Source organism: Triturus cristatus, chromosome 6 (genome assembly GCF_964204655.1).
Source record: "Triturus cristatus chromosome 6, aTriCri1.1, whole genome shotgun sequence".
Classification (NCBI taxonomy): domain Eukaryota; kingdom Metazoa; phylum Chordata; class Amphibia; order Caudata; family Salamandridae; genus Triturus; species Triturus cristatus.
Genome location: NC_140589.1, coordinates 961,889,311 through 961,901,071, shown reverse-complemented (window position 1 = coordinate 961,901,071; position 11,761 = coordinate 961,889,311).

The window sequence follows — 11,761 nt, the reverse complement described above, 5'->3', positions numbered from 1 at the left end:
GCAATGTTATTTAACCACCTCTCCCTTGCTTCCGGGTCATCCCTGACGTCTTCCTTGTAGATTTCCTGGAAAAATTCTTGAAAAGCGGTCCCTATTTCTCGATCCGAAGTCCTAGTGGTAGTCTCTCCTTCTCGTTTAATCTCTTTAATGTACTTTCTCGCCTGTTCTGCTTTAACTTTCCATGCCAGAACTTTTCCTGCTGCTTCCCCAAATTCAAAATGGGAAGTTTTGCTCGCCTCCCATCTTTTAGTTAACCTTTCCTGTAATATAATTTCAAGCTGACGTCTCAAGTTAGCCTGTTTTTCTGCCACCCCCAAGGATGCCATGTTGGAACCCAGCTGCTGATCTAGTTTAGCCAACTCCAACTCAATATTTTGTATTTTCTCCCGATAAGCTTTCCTTCTGTAAGTGGCTCTATTGGTTATGCAGCCCCTTGTATAAGCCTTCAAGGCATCCCAAGCTATATTAATGTCTACCGAACTCAAATTTATGTCTAGAAAAGACTTTACCTCTAATAACAATAACACAAAATTAATCTCCTCCTCTTCTAATAATATCGTGCGGTCGAAAGACCAGGAGAATTCTTTCTTATGGGTGGCCCCTTGGAGATCAAATACGATAGCCATGTGATCTGACATGTGTGAGGGAAGGTAAGTGAGCCCTTTTAGAGAATCTTTTAGGGTGTAGCTAAAAAGGGCATAATCAATTCTTGATTTATGTTTATATTTGAGGTTTTGGAAAGAAACCCCCAACCTATTACCTGACCTTTCCCTCCATACATCAGCTAAACCGAGGTTTTCCATTATGTCCAACAAAGCCAACCTTGATTTAGATGGGACGAGTGCTCTTGACTTGGAAGACTTGTCTAAAAGGGGATTAAGCACAATGTTGAAGTCACCGACCCAGATAACTGGGTCCTGTGAAAGTATGAGATGGTTCTGAATTACTTTCAAATGGGAAGGGTCGTCTTGGTTCGGCCCGTAGTATCCTACCAATATTAACGGAGTACCCTCCAATACAATTCTCGAAATTAACCATCTCCCGATACAGTCTTCCTTACAATCCAACATTTGAACTTTAACTGATTTTTTTAAAATTATTAGTATCCCTCTTATAGTAGCAGTTTGATCCGTACATAGGAACGTCTCTACCCAACTTTGTTTCCTTAACATCTCAGAGACCTCTGCCTTTAGTAAATGGGTCTCCTGGATGACAATGGCCTGCGCAGGGGAATCTCTCAAATATTGTAGCATTTTATATCTTCGACTCTTTACACGCAGGCCATTGACATTCCAGGATAAAAACCTAATAGGTCATCTGTATAGGATTTTTTTTCTTTTCTTTTCTTTCTTTCTCCCTCTCTTCCTCCTTCCTTTCTTATTTTAAGCCGTCTCCCAACATTATTTTCCACTGCCATGAAGGCAGTATTACCACTAGCTAGGGTAAACCTATTCTCTACTAGTAGAGATATTATAAGACAGACTACATTTCTAACCTTTGTGAGGTCTGACTCCTGAGAAATTTATTGCTTTCCCCCCCTTCCCCCTGTGCCCCCCCTACAACCCTCCCCTGGAAAACCCTTCCTTCCTAACTCTTGCCAGATGTATGGCAAGGTTTACGTCTCCCCCCCCCCCCGTCCTACTCCTACTCCTTTTATTACAGTGCTGGTGATTTATAAAGAAAATTTTCTGCAAGTCCGGATTCTTCTTTCTTGGATCCCCCTCTTACTTCAGAAATGAAAAAAAACAGGGAGTGGAAAGACCACAGAGAGATACCCCCACCAAATAGAAAACATGAGTTGAACGGATTATTATATATATATATTTTTTTATTCTTATAAAATATATATCTTTATACTTTGCAGTATTGCTGCTAAATCCCTCATTGTGGTGGCTGTTGTTTTGACTGTTGATCAGGGTTTGGGGGCTGTTGTTGCCCCCCTTGCTGCTGAACCTGTAGGAGATGTGTGGTAAAGTGATCTAATTGTAGTTGGATCTTGGGTGGTCATTCTACAAATGTTTTTAGTGTTTAGATCTTAGCTTCCCTAATGGTTGGTGATCAAGAGTCCTTAGATATTTGTGTTCCTTCGCATGTGGACTGAGAAGTGTATGGAACATTGATTTAGTAACTTCAGTGCCGGGATCAATTTAACTAGCATTAGGCTGGCTAAAGTTTGATGCCATAAAGTCGTCTTTTGTGTTGACAACCCAAATTTGTTCCATAGTTTGTTTAGCAGCATCTGTTGTTTTGGAGAATATTGGGTACATTGTGTTCTGGCTTTGCGTCAAGGTCTTTGGAGTTTTCTTCCATTTTTTGTTGAGTTGTATTTACTTCTTGTTCTTTATATATAGGGAATACATTGTTTTTCCTTTTCAATTGTGAGTGGTTCTCACATTCAATCTCCTTGGTGATTTTTGTGATTGAGATGGCTGAAGGAGTATGACTGCCCATTTCGTTTCCTGTGACCTCTTCCATTAGTCCTGGAGTAGATTGTTTTTGTACCTGTTCCTTGGTGTGTATGAGTACTTATACAACAATTTATGGAACCAATCTTTTGATTAGTATTGATAAACAATCCTTAAGGCAACACACAGCTGTGTGCCTACAACATTGGCCGGCAGCGTGGAGTAATTGAACGTAAGCAAGTTTACACAGCTTCAGTGCCTACAACCCAGGGGCTGGCAGCGATGTCTGGATCGTGTTATACAAACATACCTACAAAAGGAAAAGAGACCTAAGCAATAAACAACACACCTAAGAATAAGAAGAACCCCCCTCCCTCCCACCCCCAAAAAGAAAAGAAAAAGCTCCTGCACCGGTCATAATCTAACAACCACTTATGCCAGACACATAAATCTTTCAGGCCTCTTCTAAGATCTTGGCCACTACGGGGGACTCGTCGATACATCCCCCACCCCAGGGATCAGGTGCAATATTTGTAGGTATGTGGGGCATGCTGCCTCCCTCAATTCTTTTGACAGCACCTGAATGAAAGGGGCCCACAATTTAGCATAGGTCTCGCCCTTGTAGTCCTGAGTCAAGGAGAGGCGTTCCTCTGAGAGAGTAAGCCACACTCTGCGTAGCCAGGCCGTGTGGTCTGGGACATTCGTGGTGCCCCACTGCTCAAGGATTGTTTGTCGTGCCGCAAGCAGTAGCAACGCCATCTGCCTTCCCTTCAGTGAGCGTAAGGGAAATGTCAGTACCCTTGGTAGTCCCAGAAGTGCCGGGAAGCGTGGGATCTCTGTATCAAAACCTTGTCGATATCGTTCAACACCCCCTTCCAGAAGAGACCCAGTTATGGGCAATGCCAAAGTAAATGCACTAAAGAGCCGGAGAGACCACATCCCCTCCAACTAGTATATGACTTTGTATTCTGATTCAGCCACCGCTATGCTATGTGCCATATGGTGCTCTCTATGATGGATATTCTCCCACTCTTTGTTTGTCAGGGCTCTACCTAGCTCTTCCTCCCACAGCGATTGTCCCTTGGTGCACTCTCCCTTTTTCCCTGTGGCAAGCATGGGGTACATTTCTGAGATCAGATGCTTATCATCTTTTTTGCAAACAAGCCATTTCTCTAAGGCAGTGAGCTGCCTAGAGGCCTTCGCGAGATAGGTCGGGGATGTGACCCAGTGCATAAGTTGTAAATAGTGGAAGTCATCGGATTTGGGGAGGTCATAGTCTATTCTCAATTGTTCATATGGATTATGCCATCTAAACCAAACAAAGAGCCCACCCTCTTGCATCCCGCTTCTCACCATCTCTGGAAGACCTCTGATTTGCAGCCTGGTGGAAAGTCGGGGTTGTCCACTATCGGGGATATTGGGAGGGGAATGTCGTTAGGCCCCGTCTTAGTGCTACGGCATCCCACACTTTCAGTGTCACGGCAGTAACTGGGGAAGAGTAAAGACCCCAGACTCTCTGTTTGCATGGGAGCCATACCTCCCGCCAGATATTCACTCTAGCTACTGCTTGATCCATGAAGGTTCAGTGCTTTTCAGAGAGTGGGCGGTTCCACTCCACAATATAGTGGAGGTGGGAGGCTTTCAAGTACCGGTGCACCAACGGTTGGCCCACACCACCTCCTTCTTGGGCTGCGTCATTTGGGATATAGATAATCACGCCTTCTTCCCATCCCAAATACATTTGTTGATAGCTAGTTGTAGTGTGCTGATAGCCTTCGGAGGAGGGACCAAAGGTAATGTTTGAGAAGTATAGAGAATCTGCGGTAGCACCGTCATCTTTACCGTTGCTATACGCCCAATTCAGGCCAGCTTTAGTCATGACCAGCCATCCAAGGCTTTCGTTGTTTGTCCCACCAGTGATGAGTAATTAAGCGCTAGCATCCTAGACAGAGTCAGAGCCAGGAGGATACCCAGGTGAGTTATCAATTGCTTTGTCCATTGCAAGGGGAATTGCTTCCTTAAGTTCTCTTCATGTGCCTGGGGGGGAAGATAGGTTAAGGATCTGTGATTTTCTCAGGCTTACTTTCAGTGCCGGACTGGGAACCGAAATCATCCCTGGCAAACTGCTCTGCCAGCCCCCCTGGAGGACAGGGGGGGTGCAGCCGAGCTGTTTTCAAAGGCCGGTTTCGGCTGATTGTCTTACAGGGGCCCGATACTGCCAGCCCCCAGGAACAAAAACGGCCACCCAGGGGCCCAAAACCGGCCCTCACCCTGGCCGCCCACCGGGGAAATGGCCGGTGCCCACTACAGGCAGTCCGGCCATGTTTACTTTGAATCCCAAGACTTTCCCAAAGTCCCCTAGCTCGTTCAGGAAAACTGGCAAGGAAGTGACTGGTTCCGAAAGCGATAGAATCCCGTTGTCCGCATAGAGACTAATCTTGTGTATATCACCTCCTAATTGTAGCCCCCCTGTCTGCAGATGGTCCCGGATCTTTTGGGCATGTGGCTCCATGTATAGAGCAAAGAGGAGGGGTGAAAGCGGGCATCCCTGCCTCTTGCCCTGTGTTATTGGGAACAGTTCTGAAGATATCCCATTCACCTGTACAAATGCCCGAGGGGCCTGGTATATGCATCCGACCCATTTCATAAATTGCTCTCTGAAGCTAAAACAACTGAGCTTGTCAAAAATATAGCTCCGACGTACTCTGTCGAATGCTTTCTCCATATCTATCGACAGGAATAAGGCCTCTTTGTGGGATCTGTGAACACTGTCCATAAGATGCAGGAGTCTCTTAGTGTTATCTCCTCACTGATGTGTGGAGATGAATCCCGCCTGGTCGGGATCGATGAAGCCGTCCATCAATGGTTGTAGTCAAGCAGTTAATATCCCTGCAAAGATTTTTTGAGTCTAGAGTAAGTAAGGATATTGGGAGGTATGATCCGCATGCGCTGGGGTCTTTATGGGGTTTGAGAATCACAGAGATCAACGCTTCTGCCATGGAGACGGTGACTGCACCGCTTTCCAGGAAGGAATTGAATAGATGCGTCAGCATTGGCCCCAGCTCCATACAGAAGGTTTTATAGAACAGAGTTGTATACCCATCAGGGCTAGGGGCTTTATTCAATTTCAGCCAAGTAATAGCTGGAATGACTTACTCAGGGCGTATTGGGTCATCGAGTTGGCTCGCAAGAGCTTCAGGGAGGCGTGTGAACTTACTTGCCTCCAGATAAGCACGAGCTTCTTGGTGCCCCGCTTCATCTTCGGCATATAAAGATTGGTAAAACTGCCTAAAGGTCTCTACTATTTGAGAGTTTGTGTGTACTTCCTCGCCCGAAGGCTGCTTGATCGACGAGATTACCGCCGCCAGTGCCAGCTCTGAGCCTTTGAGCAAGCATTCTCCTGTATTTGTCACTGCTTACGTAGAATTTGTGTCACAGGCGAAGTAGGGCGTATTCCGCCCTGTTCAGGCCTAGACGTTTTAGGAGGAGCTGCTTCTTTTCCAGTTCTCTCCATACTCTGTGCGCATGTGAATAGTCTCTAGCTCTCTAACCTCCTGCTCTATGCTTTGTCGAGTATCCCGGCGTATTCAATTGTCGGCTGATGATACTGCCATAAATTCCCCCCTCATTACAAGTCTCCCAGGTCATGACCAGGGGTGTGTCCTCCCTATCATTGTGCTGTAGATATGCTACTAGTTTTGTGCGTTATCTCCTTCACCGTTTTCGGGGATTGCAACATGCTTTTTATTAGGCGTCATCTGGTTGTACAGTGACTGTGAACAATGCATGGTCCGAGAGGGATCTTGGCTCGATAGTTGCATTCCTCACACTAGGTAGCAGTGCTGTTGAAGCTAGGAAATTATCTAGTCGCGTATAAGATTTGTGTGCAGTAGAGTAGTGTGTGTAGTCTCGTGTCTCTGGGTGTTGCTGGTGCCAAATCTCATGCAAACCATTTTCTTCGAACCACCGCCTACACTTTGGCGAGAGCGCTCCTATTTGTGCAGACATCTGGCTTGAGCGATCCTTGGTGTTTTCCATCACTAAGTTAAAATCCCCTCTCACCCGTATCGCTGCATCGGGAGATGCTAAGCCCTCTGAAGGGGACCTAACAATGAAGGGTTCCTGTTGCGTGTTTGGGTTATAAATGTTGATTAAAGTGAAATGTGTGGAGCTCCATCGAGTTCTGACTGCGAGCACCCGTCCCTTCACCTCGAAGAGCGTTGATATTACTTTGCCCTCGAATTTTTCTCCAAAAAGGATAGCTACCCTGAACTTTTTAGCAGTGCAGGAGGACCAGTATTGGTGTAGGAATCGATACAAGCGCATGTGGGCTGTGTCTCTGGCTAAGAGGTGGGTCTCTTGCAGCATACAGATATCTCCGCCAGAGATTCACCAACAGGGAGCGTTTTATTGGGTGATTGAGGCCACGTTCATTGAGACTTATAATCTTGAGGTCTTTACCCATGGGACATAACAGGTGTCAACGTGGCGCTGTGAGGTGTATTCATGATAGAATGAGTAGGGTGGGGGTAGGTCTAATGGTGTGTGTCAATGCATTTGAGTATCTAACAATACAGTGAACGGGGCAGGCTTCACAAAAACGTATCATCCCAAAACATACTAACAGTATAATGTCTCCCATCGCTCAGGATGGAACAAAAACTATAAACTCTTGAGACAAAAGTTCATCTGAGTAGAACTGTTCGAGGGGGCGACAGCCCTAGGCAGTCCTTTAAAGTAAAGTGAGGGCTGTCTCTGGCTCCGCCACACTCATGTGCCCTTCATGTGCTCTTTAAAATTTCAGCTGGGGGATGACTGGACCGGACCAGTGGTCAATGAATAGTTGCTGTGTCCAGTTTGTGGAAGGAGGAGGGATTCCCCACTTTTTGCCAGCGGAGCTGTACGTGTCTCGGACTTTCAGATGACTTGCGTTGCACCTCTGGGGATACAGGCTTTGCAATCCTCAGGACCTCCCAGGCCTCCTAAAGCGAGTGTAGCTGTCGGGTCTTGCCCTCGTAGCGTAAGATGATCCGGAAAGGGTGACCCCATGAGTATGCTATTCCTTTCTCCTTCAGGTGCAGTGTGATAGGGCAAAATTCTCTTTGTTTAAACAGGGTGGTAGCCGATAGGTCATGGAATAATGTTGGAGAGTGACTGCGGAATTGTATCGGGTGTGCGTCTCTTGCCCTTTTAATGATCAGCTCCTTCAGCTGAAAGTCATGCACACATACTAAAATGTCCACTGAGGGGCCTTGCCACTCCGTGGCAAGCCTACCCGTTGTGCCCGGTCAATCTGAATGTCGGCCGTGTGGTCGTCGCCCAACACATGTCGAAAGAGGGCCAGCACAAACGCCCTGATGTCCTCTCCCTCCGCATCTGTTTTGCTTACATTATTTCGGCGGGATCGGTTTTTCAAGTCCTCTGCTTGGTCTTGTAGCTCAATATGCTGCTCTTTTAGCCGAATAATTTTCTTGCTGCCTCATTTCCAGCTCCTCATCCCTTCCCGTTTCGTGTTCTTCAGAGTCGGTACGCGGTCGCCTATTTGTTCCACGTTCCACTTTAGTTCTTTTAGATCGGCTGAGGGTTGCTCTTTCAGTCCTTGCAGATCTTCACACAGGGACGTGAATAGCGCGTTCATAAAGGCCCCCCCTCATCACTTTAGTGAACACCTGAGGGCACTGGTGAAACTGAAGGGAGCACAGCGAACTGGAAAGGATTGTGGCCCACCGTGCACTAAAGGTAATGCCTATGAGCCTGCAGGATAGGGATGTGAAAGTATGTGTCCTGCAAGTCGAACACTATTATCCAGTCTTCAGGGTCTAGGGGAGACAGAACCTGAGCCAATGTGACCTTGAATTTCTCTTTCCACAGAAAGGCATTGAGACGGTGCAGATCTAGTATGGGCAGAGCCCTCCATCCTCCTTCAGCACCAGGAAGTAGTGGGAATAGCAACCACATCCAAGCTCTGGTGGTGGAACCCTCTTCATGGTTTCTTTGGAAAACAGAGCCTGCACTCCCTCACGGAGCACATATATACAGTACTACATAAGCCGTTGTGGGGATGGTGGCATAAGTTGGAGGTGTTTCCACAAATGGGAAGGCATAACCGATCTGCACAATTTGGATCAGCCACTTGTCAGAGGTTATGTTGCTCAATTGGGCCAGGTGGTGCAACAGGATGACAGTGCAGGTGGAGGGTTTGCTAAAGTGGCTTGGAGGCCGTGGCAATCAGAGGGGCTGGACAGTGCACTAGGTATGACTCCCATGTGTTTTCTGGAATTCCTAACCCTGGCCCTTAAAAAAGGATGCATACCGTGCTAGCTGGGAGGTAAGGCCTTTATTGCAGAATCCTATAGGTGGCCCAGCCATGGAAGGGTGAAAGGACTGCTACTGTGAACACGTGGCCTGGGAGAGGGCCAGGGACCAGGCGGTGGCTCGACTTTGCCAAAACCGCTCCAGCACCATTTCAGCTTTGTCGCCAAACAAGCGGGAGCCATCAAATGGCATGTCAATGAGGGACACTTGAATATTCCCAGAAAACCCAGTAGACAGTAACTAGGCGAGGTAGCGGAGTGCCACCATAGTGGCCATCACCCTGCCTAGGGAGTCTGGTGTCCAGTTCACACCTGATGGCAAACTTCACTGCATTCTGACCGTCCACCAAGGCTTGGTTGAGGATGGGTATCAGCTGCACAACCGAGTCCCATAGAACAAGGGAATATCGGCCCAAGAGGCATGTAGTGCTCACTGACTGCAAGGCCAAACTGGAGGAAGAACATTTTCTTTCCAAAGGAATCCCGCCTCTTGGATTCTCTATACAGTGAGGTGGAAGGGAACCTATTTCGGTTGACCTTGGCTGTGAAGGCCTGTACCTCCAGGCTCTCCAGGGATGAATACTTGGGGAGGAACGCTGGGTATCCAGGGCAGGATGGTGCAGATGGATAATCATGTGGCACACAGGAGCTCCTATGCTGAGTTTAGCCTGGATGGTGCTTCTGCAGATAAAGTGCGGAAGCGGGCCATGAAGCACGATGTTTGGATGGGGAGGCCGAAAACCACTTTGACTACTTCTTGTGCTTCTTGGGCTTACTCGACTTGGAGAAAGAAGTCTTGGAAAATTGGAACGGCTCAAAGAATGGCCGCAACATCTAAAGAATGGGACTGAGAATGGCACAGAGTCTTCTTCTGCTGCACCACTAGGAGCATCTTCACCCTCTCTCGTATCGCCTTGGGGTGCATCGAGTTGCATTGGACTCAGGCTTTGGGGGTGGTGCCCTGACCCCAGGCACAAAGACAGTGGGGATCAGGCACCTGTCTCTGACATTCCCCGAAGGTTTAGTCCCTAAAGGTTTAGCAGGGGACATGTCCCTAGCATGTTGGGGTAAAATGCTCAAAAATAGTTGACAAACGAGTATATAGATGTTAGTAAAAAATGACTGAGGTAGTTCTCCAGATCTGGGTTTTCGTCACAGAAAGAAAGGAACTGATGTCAGTGCACCGGGGTGGCACATATATGGGCATCGCAACATCACTTCAATCGCAGACAACAGACACAGAGCCTATCAATGCCACCTCTCCGTGCGCAGAAGTACTGCTCAAGATTTTCCAGATCCAGTCTAATGCCTGGGGAATATTCCAAGGTGAGAAATCTGTGGTTAGTAGTCGAATAATAGGTTCTCCAGATTTTGCAAGCTAGTTTCTCTGCCCTTCCTCTGAAAGCCCTCCACGTTGGCTCCTTACTCCATTCAAACATCTTGAGGAAAGAGATAGCCAAACAATTACAAAAGGCCTACAGAAAGTGTATAGGGCAGATCAGGTGGTACGCCTAGACCAATATGTCCTGTTTTTACAGGGGTTAGCACTAACGTGCCTCCCTCCCTTAAGGCTGCGGGAACTCAAAGCCCCGGTGACCGTCGAAGAGGTCTATGAAGCATTGAGAGCGCTGCTAAGGGCCAAGGCGTCGGGTGCAGATGGATTCCCGTCTGAATTTTATCGGAAGTACTCGGGAAAGCTGGTACAGCCTCTACTCCAGGTATATGAGGAGGCATATGAGCGGGGACTACTTTCCCCAACCATGCGGGAGGGGGAGATTTGTATGCTCTTAAAGCCCGTGGGATAGCCAGGACCCAGCAGCCCGTCGCTCGATCACCATTCTTAATTTAGATATCAAAATGTTATGTAAAGTTTGGGCACAGCAATTGGCTCCATACATTCCCCACTTAAGCAATGAGGACCAATGTGGGTTTATTCCTGGTCGTAACACTGGCATGAACATACGATGGCTAACCCTTGTCATGCACAAAGTACGACACAGAGACGAGGATCTGGCCTTGGTATCCATAGATCTCGAAAAAGATTTCGATATGGTCGACTGAGAGTACCTTCTGGAGGTATTGAAAGTGGCAGTGTTTGGTCTGCAATATCGACAATGGGTAAAACTCCTATACAGTGCGAGCACCCAGGTCCGAGGGGGCCAGTGAACACTAGAGCGTGGCACACATCAAGGTTACCCGCTCTCACCACTGCTCTTCACACTGGCCATTGATCCGTTGGCAATATGGGTGAGTAGGGATCTCAAACAGTGGGGCATCCAGAGAGGAGGGTCGCTTCACGTATATCTATTTATGGGGATTATGCTCTTATGTATATCACCTTGCCTCGCAAGGTGATGCCTAGGATGCTACTGCTTATGGAGGACTTCAGTGCCTACTTGGATCTGCGCCTTAATAGATGAAAATCTTTGATCTTCCCACTGGCCCGCCTGGCCGGCGTGCCTATGGAGCGGCTTCCTGATCGGGGGCATTGCGCTGGGAGATGGGGCATTTCTGATACTTGAGGGTTCAGGTGGTGTATGCAGACTCTCAGATATTGCACCTTAATGTACACAGGACTGTCGATAGGCTGAGGAAGCCGGTAGTCTTTTGGAACAAACTGCGGCTCTCTTTAATGGGTAGACTGTAGGTGGCCAAGATGATAGTACTGTTGAGCTGCATGTATATCCACCAAAACGCGTTGTGTCCCACCCACATATGGGTATTTAGGCAGTTAAATTTTATACTGGTGTCCCTATACTGGGCCGGCTGCCATAATAGGGTAGCACTGGCCACTCTGAACCAGCAGGAGGAGGGAGGACTTGAGGCCCTTAGAATGTAGAATGGATGTTTATTATTATGCGACCCACCTACAACATGCGGCCCGGTGGCTGGATGAGGGGGAATAACTGGGAGAAGAGACTGCTGCAGGGAAGTGTACTGCCAGATAGTCTCCGATAGGTGCTGATGGAGGGAGTGGGGGGGGGGGGGTCACTGAGGACATGCTGTATATGGTCAGGCAGACTGTGAGCACCTGGCAGAGGT